The sequence below is a fragment of the Mirounga leonina genome, unplaced genomic scaffold (genome assembly GCF_011800145.1).
Source record: "Mirounga leonina isolate KUSES-001 unplaced genomic scaffold, KU_Mleo_1.0 Mir_154, whole genome shotgun sequence".
NCBI classification, from domain to species: domain Eukaryota; kingdom Metazoa; phylum Chordata; class Mammalia; order Carnivora; family Phocidae; genus Mirounga; species Mirounga leonina.
Genome location: NW_023270389.1, coordinates 65,517,835 through 65,534,652, shown reverse-complemented (window position 1 = coordinate 65,534,652; position 16,818 = coordinate 65,517,835). Strand labels below are relative to the sequence as shown.

The window sequence follows — 16,818 nt, the reverse complement described above, 5'->3', positions numbered from 1 at the left end:
ATGGAGGAAGAGAGTTTATCGGACCCACTGTTTTCCTCTGTTCCAGATAAGCATGTGTGTTGACTGGTGTGGAGAGGGGGAGGTTTCCTGAGTACAAAGTGCTGAGGCACAAACCCTGAGATAAAAAGTCATAAATAGACTGAGGGCCTGACCAGTGCCAGGCTCAGTGTCCTTGGGCTGGTAGGACTCGTGGGCCAGGTCCCAGGTGCGGGGGCTGGGGCCAAGCAGCTGCTGTAGAAATTTCCTCGGGCTGTCCACCAGCGCCTGGGAAGCTCTGGGGCTCCTGATGGCAGGGGGTTACGAAAGAGACATAAGACGTGGTCCCAGCTCACAAGGAGCTGGGCCCCTAGAGAAGATGCTCAGGGACGCTCGCCAAGAAAGCAAGTGAACAAGCAGGTTGGAAAATCTTAAAGTTGTAAATAGTGTCAAAGCATGGGATTAGTCAAGAAAAGGTCAGTATCTCCTCTCAAGTATTAGAACCCCATTTCACCTTTTAAGGAAAATGTTGAAAATACAAACTTCACATTAAGGTAAAAGTTGACTTTAGGGTGCCTGGCTGGCTCAGTAGGAAGAGCATATGACTCTTGATCTTGGGGTCATGGTTTCAAGCCTAACATTGGGTGTAGACATTACTAAAAAAAAAAATAAACTTTAAAACTAAAGCTGATATTATTAATTTAAGTACTAAAAAGTGTCACAAACAATAAATTTTTTTAAAGGAAAAATATTTTACAATTTGCTACCAGTTGCTAGAGTCTGAGATATTCTTAAGAATTCGGGTAAAATTGCATAATAATTTTTAAAAAGATGTTATTTATTTATTTATTTATTTATTTATTTATTTATTTATTTATGAGAGAAAGAGTGTGCACAAACTGGGAGAGGGGCAGAGGGAGAGTGAGAAAGTCTTTTTTTTTTTTTTTCTTAAGATTTTTTTATTTATTTGACAGAGAAAGACACAGCGAGAGAGGGAACACAAGCAGGGGGAGTGGGAGAGGGAGAAGCAGGCCTCCTGCCGAGCAGGGAGCCCGATGCGGGGCTCAATTCCAGGACCCTGGGACCATGACCTGAGCCGAAGGCAGACGCTTAACGACTGAGCCACCCAGGCGCCCCGAGAGTGAGAAAGTCTTAAGCACTGAGCGTAGAGCCTGTTATGTGGCTTGATCTCACGACTGTGAGATCATGACCCGAGCGGAAACCAAGAGTCAGCCCAACTAACTGAGCCACCCAGGTGCTCCAAAATCATTTTTAAAACAGAAAATTATTAAAAGACATCAGTTTCATGTCTTAGTAATTGTTACCAAAGGAGGTGTGTGGGGGGGGTTTCCCCTCCCTAGTAAGGTGGCCTGTGAGTGTGCACGTGTGTGAACCCACAATACTCACCGCGGTGCTGCATTCCCAGTACAATGGTTAGGATGATGCTTTGGGTGGCAAGTAGGAGAAACCATGAAGAGAATTTATTGGTTCACATGGCTTAAAAGGTAACTGTTAGGGCAAGCTTCCAATATGGTTTAGCCAGGGCTCAATGCCATCTGTCTGATTCTCTCTGCCCTGTCCTACTTTGTGGGCCAGATTCCCTTTAGGCTGGCTTTCTTCCTGGTGCCAGATGCTTGTGAACAGCAGCTCCGTTGGAACTGAACAACTTAGTTGAAATTTCTTGACAATGAGCCTGGAGAGCGTGGGGCTATTGCTTCCCGTAGCCACTGAGCACAAGTCCTGAAATTCATTCTGATTGGACCACCCAGGGCCAACTGCTATGGGCATGCCATCCATATGCTGATCGGCTCAGCCTCAAAAAAACCTATCCCTGTGGCAAGTGGGTTGAGATCGGCTTATTAGACCACAGGGGACCATGCCTGGAATTGGGTGAGGCCAAGGCCTCTGGCGCTGGTGGTGACTACACAGGAGGAGGATAAGAGGTGTCGGAAAGACATTCCCAATGGCTACCGCATCTTGGTAGCAATTGTTTTAGGATTTTATTTATTTATTTATTCGAGAGAGAGCTCGCACGGGTGCGCAAAGCAAGGTGAGGGGCAGAGAGAGAGAAGCAGACTCTGTGCAGAGCATGGAGCCCAACTCTGGGCTCCGTCTCAGGACCTTGAGATCATGAACTGAGCCAAAATTGAGTCAGACGCTCAACTGACTGGCCCACCCAGGTGCCCCACTTTTTTTTTTTTTAATTTAGGGGTACTTTCTAGGAACAAGGCACTATGGGAAATATCAAGTCATGCAGCTTACAATGTATTAGATATAAAAAAAGATGAGTTGGCTCCTACCTACAATACACCATTAGATGTAATGTGAAAAAGAGGCATGCACATGCTAAAACAAAGTCCTATGAAAGTTAAAGGAGACTGATTGCATCTGGCTGAGGGGACCAGAGAGGCATCAGTAACATTGGAATTAGGCTTAGAGAGCGAGTAGGAGCGTAAGACTCACAGGCGTGAAATGGAGGGCATGGGAGGCTGGGGAGCAGTAAGAGCAAAGCCCCAGAGGCAGAAAGCCAAGGGGTGTGGCAGCCCAAGTTAGTTGGAGCACAAGTTCTAGAAGTTGCTGCTATCTTGGGGTCAGGTGAGACCTAAATTGCCCCACAAAGTCAGGGTGCAGGGCGATCCTGCCTTGTATTTTCCCCCATGAAGAACTGGCTTAGGGACGCCTGGGTGGCTCAGTCGGTTAAGTATCTGCCTTCGGCTCAGGTCATGATTCCAGGGTTCTGGGATCAAGTCCCGCATCGGGCTCCCTGCTCAGCGGGGAGCCTGCTTCTCCCTCTCACCCCACCTCGTGCTCTTTCTCATTATCTCTCTCTCTCAAATAAATCAATTCTTAAAAAAGAGAACTGGCTTAATTCCCCATTTGCCCTATTAGCAGCAAGTTTAGCCCATAGTAGGGGCCGAAGTCAGTCTGACCTTCAGATGCAAGCAGGGAGCACTGGTCTCTTGTCTGGCCATCAAACGAGTCCCCAGGTCCCTGTGACTCCTCAGGAAGGACAGTTGCCCTGCTGTCACTCTGAACTTGGCGAGCAGTACCCCTCCCTGTGGTCCAGAGCAGTGATCTCAGAGCTTTGCCCTTCCGTTAAATTCATAGCTCCCCACTCCCCACCCAGGCACCCACTGCCCCAGGAACTCTGGGTAAGAGGTACCTCTAGGTATCCCTATGGATGCAGAACTCCTGACTTTTACCCTTCCCTGGGGTCCATAGCACCAGGAGGCAGGGAACTTTTCTGTCAGCTGATACACCCACCATTATCTGCCCTCGCTCCTACCACTGTCTTCCTGCACACCCTTTCCCCACTGCACACACCCCTGGGGTTCTTGGGGTGGGAGCGACTGTGTGAAATGCTTTGCCATGACCAAGGTGACTGTGTGACATCATCTCTTGCACTGGCACGGAAAAAGAAACTAAAACCCCAAGTTCAGTTACCAGTGGGACATTCTGCCCTCCCCAGACTAGAAGGTTCCCACCTTTCCATCAGGGATTGCTTGTTTCCCCCAAAGGAGACAGGCTCTCTCTGCTCTTGATTGAAAGTTCACACTGACCTTCAACCTCCTTGGTCATTGGCAAAGTGGAGTCTTGCGTGTGCCTTTGGGCTGCCCTCACCTCCAGGCTGGAGTTCTTTTCCTTGTAGGCCTCCTCCCTGCCTTGGGCACATGGCTCTTCTCCTTCCTGAACTCCCCCTTCACAGCCCCCCTGTCTCAACCCTGGTTCTGTATGTCTCAGAGGGACAGGGTTCGAGTTGCCCACATACGGTTAGGCTCCGCTCATGGCTTCCAGTTTCCAGCATGTTGCTGCTTCTCTAGTCTATGAACTTGGGGCCCAAAGCTAGAAACTACTCTAAATAATTAAAAAAAATTTTTTTTAAATATTTAATTTATTTATGTGAGAGAGAGAGATGGATAGCATGAGCAGGGTGGGGGAAGGGACTGAGTAGGGAGCCCAAGGTGGGGCTCGATCATGACCTGAGCCAAAGGCAGATGCTTCACCGACTGAGCCACCTAGGTGCCCCCCTCCCCCCAACAAGTTTTAAGAAAGTATCCAGTGGCTGAGGGAGAACAAAGTCAAATCCATACTCAGCAACCAGGATGGCTCCCCACACTAACTCGAGAATTTAAGGACAGGAGAATGAATTACACACCCTTTTTTGATTCAGAGGATGCTACTTCCCAATTCCTGTCATATAATTAGCTATTTCTTCTTAACAAAATCAACTTAGAACAGTTGCCTGGGGTGAGGTGGGGAGTGATTGGGAAGAGGGCATGGAGGAACATTTTAGAGGGAGAGAAATTGTTCTGCATTTTAATCAGGGTGTTGGTTACATCATATATTCATTTGTACAAACTGGTGACCTATAGTCTTAAGATCTGTGCATTTTACTATAGTGTAAAAATAGAAAAAAAGTCAAACCAACAATTAGGCTTACTTGGCTAATGTCCATATGTGATGGTGTGTTGACAAGAAATTAATCTGAAAAAGAGAAATAATACCCTATTGAGAAGTGGGACGCGTGCTGCAAGCATGGGCAGACGTGATTCATGGGTTGGGCCAGGCTGTCTCCAGTCACAGGGAGCTGAGCCTCTTCTGTAATGTGCTTAATTACTTCCAATTGTGCAGTTGGCTAAATATAGTCATTAGTCTTCCCTTCGTTGAACAGGCTTGGGGATTCCTTGAAGTCACTCTCTTAGCAGGACTAGGTTGGATTTTCCCAAGTCTGGTGACCTCCTCAGATTGTGGTGTGTGATGGTGCATCTCTGGTGCTCTGGAAATGATCTGTTTTCACCACTGGGTGTTTGGGGGGTTGTGTGATTAGTCTTGGAGTCAGTGAATCATGCATGTCAGGCCTCTGGGCACAGCAAGGGCACTTGTGGGCTCTGTCCTGGCACAACGCTCTCTGCCCGCCAACCCAGCCTCATGGAGGTCCAGGCTAATCACATTTCGAAAACAGGGTTATTAACTGCAGTACTGTTTGAAATAGTGAAAGAGTAGAGACAGTCCGCACATTAATCAGTGGGAGACTAGTTAAAGAAATTTTGGCTCGTCCACATAACATAATACTGAAAAAAGAGTGAGGATGCTTCTCTGTGTACAAATTTGGAAAGTTTCAGGCTATATTGTTCAATGAAAAAACAACAGAGTGTATATAATATGAATGCATAGAATATGAGTGCGTGTGTGTCTTTGCTCATATATATAAAGAAACATTGAGGGGTGCCTGGGTGGCTCAGTTGGGTAAGCCTCCGACTCTTGATTTTGGCTCAGATCATGATCTCACGGTCGTGAGATCGAGCCCTGCCTCAGGCTCTGCCCTTAGCGGGCAGTCTGTTTCTCCCTCTCCCTCTGGCCCTCCCCATCCGCTCCTGCTGCTCTCTCTCTCAAATAAATAAATAAATCTTTAAAAAGAAACATTGAAAAGAGATAAGAAATGTAATTGTAGTGGTCACATTTGTGTGTGGGGGCATTGGGGTTGGGAATTGGGCAGGAGAGAGTAGGAGCAAGGGACACTTCACTGAAAACCTTTTAAAAATAGTTTTTAGAAAGTCATGTGAAGATATTACCTAATAGAAGATTGGAATACATTAATTCAAATGTTCAAAAGTTTTTCAAAACAGGGAAAAGTTTCAGGGGGAGGAAGACCCTTGTGGTCACCTTAAACCAGCATTTCCCACACTGTGGTTTGTGAAGGTGTTATGAGAAATTCATGGACTCACAGCAGTAATGCAATTTGTTTTAATTCCTACTTTCTTATATTCAGCAAATGAAATAGTTATTAAACACGTGTGTTCACATAATGCCACACCCTCTGAGAGCCCTGGGCGTGGGGGGCGAGCACACAGGGAAGCCTGTGGAGAGCAGGGGTGCAGGCCGTGACTCTATTCTTCATGCCTGTTCCCGCTGTGAAACAGCGACTTCTGCATTGGTGGTTTTGACCGTCACACAGTTTTAAGTTGTTTTTATTCTTAGCCGCATGTTGTTTAATTTATACCCCAAATGTCCCAGGGATTGGCGAAGATTCTTTGCTTGACCAAACTTTAGTCAGACTCCTGAACCCTCTCCTAGGCCCATCTGTGTACTTCTGTGTAAAATTCAGTTTTAAGGAGGACCCCGCTAAGTCAGGGCTGTGCGTGTGCTCAGGAAAGGCCTGAGGAGGCCTGAAGACATCACTTCTGACTAATCTCAAGGCTCCACACAAGCAGGAAGTTAGGTGAAGGTAGTGTTGTCAATGGCCGAGGTCAATGTTGAGGGCATGCCCCATCATGCACACAGCCTGGCTGATTTGCTGCTTCCAGGCATTCAAGGAAATCTCTGTCTTATTATTAGCTGGCCACTGAGGTAACCAAATAGAGACCTTAGTGGCCACGTACAACAAAATCAGACTTTACAGAATTCGTTTCCAAAAGTCACTACACAAAGAACAACAGCTACAATAAGCAGCAGCAGGAACCAAACCCTGGGGGTCAATGAGAATCTGGTTTCTCGAGATGCCACATTATGTTATTTAAAATGTCTAGTGCTTAATAAAAAATTATGAGACAGGCAAAGAAACAAGAAAGTATGGCCCATGTATAGAGAAAAAAAAGCAACCAGTAAGCATAGAGAATGTCATAGACATTGTGCTTACTAGTCAGACTTGCTTTAAAAAAAAAAATTATTTATTTATTTATTTTTAAAAGATTTATTTGAGAGAGAGAGTAAAAGAGAGCACACAAGTGGGGGATGAGGGGCAAAGGGAGGGGGAGAAGCAGACTCCCCACTGAGCAGGGAGCCCAGCTCGGGGCTCGATCCCAGGATCCTGGGATCATGACTTGAGCTGAAACCAAGAATTGGATGCTCAACTGACTGAGCCACCCAGGTGCTCCTGCTAGCCAGACTTTAAATCAGCTATTTTAAATATATTTAAAGAGCTAAATGAAACCATGTCTAAATAATGAAATAAAATTTTGAGAATGATATCTCCTCCAATAGAGAATATCAGTAAAAAGATAGAAATTATAAAAAATAACCAGATAGTTCTAGAGTTGAGAAAAACAGGAACTAAAATGAAAAATTCACCCCCAGGGCTCCACCGCAGGTTTGAGCAGGCAGGAGAAAGCATCTTGACTTAAAGAAAGATCAATTCAGATGATCTACTTTGAAGAAAACAAAGGAAAAAGATTGAAGAAAAATGAACCCAGCCCCAGAAATCTGTGGGATATCATCCAACATACCAACATATATGTAACAGGAGTCCCACAAGAAGAAGAGAGAGAGGAAAGAGGGATCTAAAGAGTATTTGAGGGGCACTTGGGTGGGTCAGTCGATTAAGCGTCTGACTCTTGATTATGGCTCTGGTCATGATCTCAGGGTCCTGAGATGGAACCTCACATCGGCTCAGTGGGGAGTCTGCTTCTCTCCCTCTCCCTCCGTTGCCCCCTTCTCTCTCTCTCTCTTTCTCTCTCTCGATCATAAATAAATCTTTAAAAAAAAAAGAATATTTGAAGAAATAATGGCAGAAAACTTCCCAATTTTAATGAAAAACATTAATCTGTATGTCTAAGAAGTATATCAAACTCCAAATAGAATAAGCTCAGAAATAGGATAAACACCTAGACACATGGTAATTAAACTGTCAAAAGACAAAGACAAGGAACCTTGAAAACAGCAAGGAAGAAGCCACTTATCATGTACAAAGATCCTCAATAAGTTTAACATCTGATTTCTCACCAGAAACCACGGAGGCCGTAAGACTGTGGCATGACCTGTTTAAAGCACTGAAGAAAAGAAACCCTGTCAACTAAACATTTTATATCCAGCAAAACTATCCTTCAAAAATGAAGGACAAAGACCTTGTCAGATGAACAAGCCCGGAGGGCATTCATCACTAGGGCACATCTGCCCTGTAAAAAAATAAATGGTGTCCTTTAGGCTGAAATAAAGGGACAGTAACTCAAATCCGCATGAAGGAATAAGGAACCCTGTAAAGGAAACTATATAGGTAAATATATAAATATATAAGTATAAGTATATTTTTTGTTTGTAACTCTTATTTCTTTGCCTGATTTAAAAACAACTGCATAAAGCAATAATGATAAATCTGTGGGGTGGGCAGACAATGTATAAAAATGTAATTTTATGACAATACCAACATGGGGCGGGGGGAGGGTGGAGAATGGGGCTATACAGGAGCAAAGTTACTGTGTATTATTGAAATTAAGCTCGTACTAACTTGGAGCAGGATGTTAATTACACCCCAGGGCAACCACTGAGGAGACAGAAGGGCGTGGCCAACTGTGTCACCTGCCAGGGACCCTTTAGATGAGCCCTGAGAACTGACTTCTTGGTCTGGCAGCATGGAGGTCCCAGGTGCACCGGTCTGGGGGTCGGCGCGGGTAGGGCTGACCAGATGGGTTCAGGCAGAATGGGAGAGAAGGAAGTAGAGAAAATGAATACAGGTAATGCTTCCATGAATTTTGCTGAAAATGGAAGCAGATAGATGGGGATGGGGCAAAGGGTGAGAGGTAGCTCATTGGTTTTGCATGCTGGTGGAAAAAAACTAAGTGCCGTCTCTGTGTCATTAGGAAGAATTTTGGAAATCTCAGGGGGATTATTGGAGCATCGTGCTTCTCACCCGAATGCCCCAGGCACTGGCGTCTTGGGTTACTGCGGGGTAGGCATACACGTTCGCATGTATGCACACACACATTTCAGGATATACTAATATCTAGAGGGCAGGGCGGGAGGCAAGAAAGGCCCCGTGAGCCCCAGCCGGAGCGGAGAGCTGACAGAGGGTTCGTCCCGGGGCACACACTACCCCCCCCGCCCTGGTCCCGTCCCCGTCCCCGTCCCCGCGCCCCCTCCCTCCGCCCGTGTTTCCCAACTAGGGCAAAGGGCAGCGCGGGGGGAAGGGCGGGAGGGGCTTCCCCCGCCCCACCCCGCGGGCGCTGGACGGCCTCCCATTGGCTCCCCTCGCTCCGCCCTCGGTCCCCATTGGCAGCGGCGCGAGCGCACAGGCCGAGCGCTCTGCTCCGCACCGCCCAGCGTGTGGCCGGCCCGGCGGTGCGGCCAATGGGAGCTCCCACGAGGCGGGGCGGGGCCGCGGACGCCGGGAGCCCGGGCACGGGTGAGTAGGTAAACAGATCCGGGGCGCGTGGGGCGCCGGCGCTGCGGCTGGCGAGCGCGCGCAGGCGGCGCGAAGGTGACCGCGGAGCTCCGCTTCCGGCCGCAGGGTAAGGCTGCGGCGCGTCGGCCGCCGCGCGCTCCGGGGGCACAGCCGGGCTTGCCTTCCACCCGCGCGCGCCCTTCCCGCGTCGCGCTCCTGGGTGGCGGCTTCCCCGTGGCAGTTCCGCCAGCCCCGGGCCCAACTCCGCCCGCTGCGCCTGCCTCCCCGGGGCGCCCGCCCGGCCTCCTCCCCCTCCCGGCTGTCTCAGGGTCTTCGCTCCCAGACCCTCCACGCTGTGTGCAGGGGTTCTGCGTGCCGCTGGCTGCAGGCTCCGGTCACAACTTGGACTCCCGTGGCCCGACCCCGCTGTCGGATTTCTTAGGTGGGGGTTTGGGGTGTACTTGGGAAAGGGGGCCCTTCTTGCTCCTTTCATCCGTTAGCTTTTCCTGGGTCCGTCCTCCTGCTTCTCCAGGCCCTGGGGGCCCAGGGAGAGGTTTGGGCTAAATTGCCTGAGCTGCTGCCTGTCCCTAGTCCCAGCCCCCTACCACACGCAGTCTGCCCGTGGGCCTCGGGGACCGGGAATGCTGCCAGGGCAGGTCTGGGTGCTGGGGCTCTCCACGTGGCTGAGAGGTGCCAGCCTCCTGAAGGGCTAGAGGCTCTCCACTGGCCGGGCACAGCCCATTGGAACACATGTCGTGCTCACTGGGGCCTTCGGTGTGCGTGACGGAAGACGCAAGAGCCGGGCCTGCCAAGCCTAAGTGGTTGCCAGAGGATCTGAGCATGCATGATACCAGCCTGCCAGTTGTCCTCCTGTGGACGGACAGGTCATCCTGGTAGGAGGTCCTTTCTCCTGAGACGAGGGGGTGCTCTAGGTTCACAGGAGCAGCATCGTTAAGATTCTGGCAATGGCTCAGGGTATTTTGTTCAGCCTTGCAAATAAGGCAGGCAGTGCAGGGTTATTAGAATTTTTGGCTTAACCTTGGGCACCTCAAAGGAAAAGTGACCCGGATGGTGTGAGCACTTCCCTGTGTGTCTCCTGAGATAGGGCTTTCCAGTTTTCAGACTTTTGACGTTTGGGCTGGACAGTTCTTTGCTGTGGGAGGGTGACCCGTGCGTTGTAGGATGGAGAGCAGCATCTGTGGCCTCTGTCTACTAGATGCTGGAAGCAGCCCCCCCACCCCAACACACACACTAGTGTGACAACCAAAAATTTCTCCAGACGTTGCCGAATGTCTCCTAAGTGGCAAAATCGCCTTGGTTGAGAACCATTGAGCCTCTAAGAAGAGTCTTTTTGTGCTGCCAGAAAGGCGTTCTGGGACCTGCCCATGAGTAGTTGAGAGGTTTAGGCAAAGGGTAGTGCTGTGCCCCCATCCTAAACCAGGGAGAGAAGCTGTATAGATGGGATTCCAAAGGGACCCCACCTCCACACCTGGAGGGACAGGAGAGCGATAGGAGGTAAACTCATGGGCATTTACTTTGCCTGCTGGATGCAGGGCAGTGATTGGCTGGGTCCAGAATGCAAAAGAAGGAGAAGGCTGGTGGTTTCTATCTTTGAGACTTTGCAAGAGGGTTGGGGATATGCATGTGAAATAACCGTGGGACAGTTTTTAAATAGTGACCAAACAAGTTCAAGCTTCCAAACCCTGGCAGAAAGGCCAACTCCATTATCCACAAGGTGATGCTTTAGTCATCTTCTGTGTCTTGTGATGTGGAAAGGGGCCGGCCCTGAGTGTGCAGAGTAAGTGGCTGCATTTCAAGCCTATGTGTGGGGATGTCTACACTTGCTGTGTGCCCCTCCATGAGAGCGTGCAACACGGGGACACGTTTCATTTGTAAAGTGCCTCTATGGTCGATGGAAGCATCATTGTCAAAGATGCAGAGAAAGATGCTTTACTTCTGAGTGTAGGTTTTTTTGCCTTTACTATAACCTGGAATTTATGTCCCAAAGTTCTAAGTACCGAATCGATGGGGATGCAGAACAGCTGAAAAACAGTGATTATTGCATAGAGCAGGGAAGAATATCCCAAGCCTCTCCCTCCCATGAATTCCCCTGTCTTGTTCATTAATCCTGTGGGTATGTATCAGGATTTTCCTGTAACATTCCTTGGTCGGTTAGGTGGTCTTCTGGGTGCCCTTTGTTGCCATTAGAAAAGGATCCGGACAGAGAGGTCACTTCTCCTTTCTCAAAAAGAAGTTTAGAGAAGTCCAAACTTGGCAGGATAATTTTCCGCCAAGAGCCATGGACACTGAGTCATTATCTTTGTCAGTTGAAACAAGAGCTGTGTGCAAAATTAGACAGGAATATTTAGATAGAACGTTGTCTTGATCTGACAGTGGCATCTGGAAATAGTTCGTGCATTCCTGCCGAATAACGGCCAGGAACTTGGAGCCAGTGGAAGGGAGAGAGTGGTGTGGGGAGCTCAAGGGCCCGTGTCTTCAAGAGTGGCGCCTCTGGGACGGGGGAAGTCTGCAGACTCTGAGACAGGGCCAGGACCCTGGGTGCAGGACGTGAGAGGGGGCTTCTGCCCGCACTTTGCAAAGCTGAGTGGGTACCCACTGGTCTGTCCGTAAGCATGTTGTTCCTTATGGGGTTCCAGGCTCCTGAGCCCTTGACCTCTTGCTTTGAGGTCAGGGGCCCACAGAGTATTTAAAGTTGGAAATGACCCTGAAAATGTCTTTTTATTCTTCATACTTGGGAGTGATTTATTTTCAGTGGGTGGAAAAGATTCATGAGAGAGCCAAGTGTTTTTCGCTCAGATTGACAAGTCAGGGTATTGTAGAATAGTGACTGTGCTCTTGTCCCAAGAGCCCTAGACGTGTGTGTGTGTGTGTGTGTGTGTGTTTTAATATCCTCCTATCCCATCTGGCCTGGGGCAGAGGGGCTACATTTGGTCCAAACCTGGAAAATCCTTGTGTACCCTGAGGGTCAGTGCCCCTCCACATCCTGCCCCTGAGGAAAAGCCCACTCTGGAATCATAGGCGGATCTGGTTTTTTACTCCTCATTGAACAACTACGGATGGATTGACTGCATCAGGCATGGCATTGGGAATATTGAAATGAACAGCACTTCGGTCCCTGAACTCGGGGAACTTGTAGTAAGGGGGGTGTGCAGATTCCACCTCAGGGCCCTCAGTGTGGTTTGGACTAGGGGCTCTGGGTGCAAACTGTGAAGGCTTCTTGGAGGAGGAGCGTTGGGGGGGGCGCTCTGAGGATGAGCAGGATTTCAGCAGGAAGAGGCAGGAGTTGGGGGTGGGGGGGCGGGGTCAGTGGTGAGTGCTTCACAGACTCCTTGTGGCAAAGGACTGGGTTTTATTTTTTCCCAGTTTGTTGCAGAGCAGTGTGTTTGCAAAGCACAGTAAACATGGCATGGCGATGCTAAATTGCTGTGGAAGTTTCTAGGCGCTCACTCCTGGGGGATGTTAGCAGTCTAGGGACCACCATGTGCTCTGCCGTTAATGGTTTGGGTGAGTTTGGGTGAGGCAGAGCAGTGCTTCCACACATTTTCTCTCAGCACTGGGGTCAGGAGCCAGGAGGGATTGGCTCTGTACTCCTGGCAATTTTCAGCTGAATTTCGTTCAGGCCAGCTCATGAGTCCAGCTGCAGCCCAGAGGGCCCCCAGAGAGAGAGAGAGAGACAGAGAGAGACAGAGCGAGCATGAGCTCCCTGCCCTGATAAAGTGCACAGTCCGGGCCAGACTATGCAGGACCCACAGCGGGTACCGGCCCTCTGCTGTGGGGACCCAGCATGGAGCACAAGCTGCTTCTGCTGGAGAAAGGCTGGGAGGCGAATGCTTGCTGGGGCCTGAAAGATGGGTGCTTTTCCCCGGGAGAGAAGTGCAGGGAGGCTGAGGCCCAGTGGGGGCAAAGGTCTGGTGGCCAGTGGGCGTTGCCATGGGGAGGGTGCCATGGTGGGCTGGTGTGTGCTGAGCAGATGGAAGGCAGGTCAGGGTGGCCAGGCAGGGAGCCAGTGAGGCAGTTTGTGAGAAGTGAGGGTGGCCTGTGTCTCAGGTGGTGGATGGCGGGGAAGGGGGCAGACAAGGGGAGGTGGAATGTGAGGCATAGATTCAAGAGAATAGAAATCTGTGCAGGTAGAGGGTCTAGATTCAGTGGCTGGTTGGATACTAGGGGCTGAGTTTTCTAGTTTTGGGGAGGAGCTGGTTTGGGGGAAGATGGTGATGTTAGTTCTAGACATGAAGGGGTTGAGGTACCTCTGGGACTCACCTCCTCTTTTTATTAAGATGTAATTTGCATGTGGTAGAGTCACCCTGTCTAGTAGGTGGTTGTGCAGTTTGAGAAATGTGTAAGGTCTCGGGGCGCCTGGGTGGCTCGGTTGGGCAGCGGGCTCTGGATTTCAGCTCAGGTCATGATCTCGGGGTCCTGGGATTGAGCCCCGCATCAGGCTCTGTGCTCAGCGTGAGTCTGCGTGAGATTCTCTCTCTCCCTCTGCAACCCCCCCTTCGTGTGCATGTACGTGCTCTCTCTCAAATAAGTAAATCTAAAAAAAAAACCAAAAACAAACGCATATGGTCACCTAACCATTACTACAGTCGAGGTGTAGAACAGTCCTGTTACAGACACGTTCCCCATGCCCGTTCATTGGTGGTGTGGGACTTTGAGGGGTGCTGTGGTGTGTCTGGAACTGGGTTGGTTGTAGAACTGCCTTAGCAGTTGAGAGGGCCTGCCTGGGCTGAGAGCAGGGATGCGCAGGGAACGGAGGACCAGTCAGCGGGGGGATTTTTATATTTGGCACAGGAAGGCTGAGAGAAGGTTTGTGGATGTGAGAGGGATGGTTTTCCTGGAAGGAGAGAGTGAAGGCACAGCTGGGTGGGGAGAGTCCTAGTGGAGGAGGGGGGGAGGAGCTGGGATGGGAGGGGTAGGCGGGATCTGAGGACTCTGAGATGTGGGCTTGGGGGGGGGGGGGGGGTAACACAGCACATTGCCTCTGGGGGGAGCAAGGAGGCAGCTGTAGAATGAGTGAGCCCCTTCCCCCCGCCCCCTCCGCTGGATGGGAGGGACTGGGTGGGCTGGGTGTGCTTGAAGAGAAAGCCAGGGGAGTGTCCTGTTGTGTCCTCCTGACTGCCAGGTCCTGCCCCTGCCCGCCACTGAGGAGCTAGCTCTTCCTGGTGGGTGAGTGAATGTGCGTGTGTGAATATGTGTGAGTGCATGTGAGTGCAAGTGCGTTTGTGAGTCCATGAGTGTGCCACTTTGAGTGCAAGTGAACAAGTGTGTGCATGTTTGCATGGGTGAGTGCGAGTACATGAGTTGTGTGTGATTACGAGGGTGTGAGTGTGAGTACACAGGAGTGCATGGGTATGTGAGTGCGAGAGCAGGTGAGTATGCAAGCATGAGTGTGTGAGAGCGTGAATGCTTAAGTGTGTGCGCTGGTGGGTGTGCATGTGTGTGAGTACAAGCGTGTGAGTGGGCATGAGTATGTGAGTGTGGTGTGAGTGCGAGTGCACGAGTGTGTGCACATGTGGGTGTGTGTGAGTGCCAGTACTGAGTGTATGGGGGTGTGAGTGTGGTGAGTGGTGTGAGTGCAAGTGCATGCATGTGTGCACGAGCATGTGTGTAAGTGTGGCAGAGGGGCAGGGAGGTGGGTTTCCCAGAGGCCTGTGTCCTGAGACCAAGGCTGCCCCTCCCCCCCCCGGGGGAAAGCAGGGTCTGTCTCTCCGCACTTGGTCTCTACAGTGCCTGGAAGGGGCAATGCTCGGTTCTTTAGAGCATTGTTCTTTCCAGACCCTGTGAGCTCTCTGTGTTCAGAACAGCCCTGGATATGCTCCCAGGTCGGCCTCCTGTGCTCCAGGGATGAATGGGTCCTAGTCTCTGGGAGGTGGAGACCATCGTGGGCAGTTACCCCATTCTGTACAGGAGGAGATGAGGAAGCGCAGGCCTGAGGAGGAGAACAGGTGTGCCTGAGATCACATGTGGCGGCTGTCCCTTGGGGGGGTCTCACCATCCACCCTCCCCTATCCATCTTCTCCCGTCCGCCGTCCCCACACTGCTCCCGTCAGGAGACTAGGTCTGGTGATGACGTCCTGCCATCGGCGGGACTGGATGCGAGGTCGTGGGGACTATTCACACACACACAACTCTTCAGGTGAGGTCCAGAGCCTCTTAGCACAGGGGGTGCTGCTATGCTGTGGTGGTAGCTGTGTGTGGGGGGTGGGTCTCAGGGTGGTCTTGGACAGGACCCTGGATTCTGGGTTCTAGATGTCAGGGCTCCGTCAGTTAGTGAGTACCCTGGGTTCAGTTCTGGAGGTGGCCCCCGTGGGGAAGAGAGAACGGGGTAAGAGAGGCCCCCTCTCCAGGAGCTCACTGCGCAGTAAGGGGGACGGGACAGCTACACAGAGTCACACAGGCCATCTGGAGGCGACCTCAGGCCATCAAGAGATGCAGGAGTTTGGAGGAAGATGAGGGTGGTCACTCGGCAGGGTGTACCATTCCGTCAGGGTGGGTAGGATTTGGGCAGAGGAAGTGGTATTCCAGGGGGAGGAGGCACATGGAAGTAGGAAAACCTCTGGGTGTGTGTGTGTGTGTGTGTGTGCATCGAGGGAAGTCCATTCTGGCAGAAGCACTAGGGCATGGGGCGGGGGTGACAGTGTCCCTGCTGATCCTCTTCCCATTTCTGTCCCTGAGTATGGTTGTCCGTCGAGACCCTTGTCTGGGCAAGGTCCCTACTTTAAAAAGGACCGGGGTTTGCATGCACCTGTGCCAGTATCCCTGCCTGGGCTGCGTGTGGTATTCGGAGGGGCAGCTAATAAAGATTGGTGCTGGGTGTTGGTGTGGCGATCTGAGGACCACATACCCAGCATCCCCTTCTGGCTTACGCACATCCCGAGGTGGCCTTCAGTGTGGGGCTCCTGCTTCTTTCTGCCATTTGTGTCTGAGACAAGAACCAAGCCTGGCCATGAGGGGCTAGGCTTGCTGGTGCTGGGAAGCTGATGCTTAGTGCAGGTAACTTGAGAGCTTTCCAGAAGGGGCAGTCTGGCCAGATGGCCTTTGAGAACCCTGGCAGCTCCAGAATTTCTATGACTCATGATTTCTGCAACCAGGTGGACACACTTTTCAGGGCATGAACCTTGCCGTGTCTCCAGGAGACTGTTGATTTAAAGTGTTGATTTACTCCAAATCAAAACCTCAATGAGATAACACCTCACAGCAGTCAGAATGGCTAAAATTAACAAGTCAGGAAACGACAGATGTTGGCGGGGATGCGGAGAAAGGGGAACCCTCCTACACTGTTGGTGGGAATGCAAGCTGGTGCAGCCACTCTGGAAAACAGTATGGAGGTTCCTCAAAAAGTTGAAAATAGAGCTACCATACGATCCAGCAATTGCACTACTGGGTATTTACCCCAAAGATACAAATGCAGGGATCCGAAGGGGTATGTGCACCCCGATGTTTATAGCAGCAATGTCCACAATAGACAAACTATGGAAAGAGCCAAGATGTCCATCGACAGATGAATGGATAAAGAAGATGTGGTATATATATACAATGGAATATTATGCAGCCATCAAAAGGAATGAAATCTTGCCATTTGCAATGACGTGGATAGAACTGGAGAGTGTTATGCTGAGCGAAATAAGTCAATCAGAGAAAGACATGTATCATATGACCTCACTGATATGAGGAATTCTCAATCTCAGGAAACAAACTGAGGGTTGCTGGAGTGGGGGGTGGGGTGG

At 50.5% G+C, this 16,818-nt stretch overlaps 1 protein-coding gene across 1 annotated transcript in view; it reads left to right on the top strand.

Moving 5' to 3' along the window:
* Nucleotides 1-9,093: 9,093 nt before the first annotated feature.
* Nucleotides 9,094-16,818, top strand: part of COQ8A (coenzyme Q8A) — a 40,973-nt gene continuing 33,248 nt past the window's right edge. The window contains exon 1 of the mRNA XM_035011011.1: nucleotides 9,094-9,197. The gene's annotated coding sequence lies outside the window, so the exon portion shown is untranslated. The remainder of the gene's footprint in view (nucleotides 9,198-16,818) is intronic.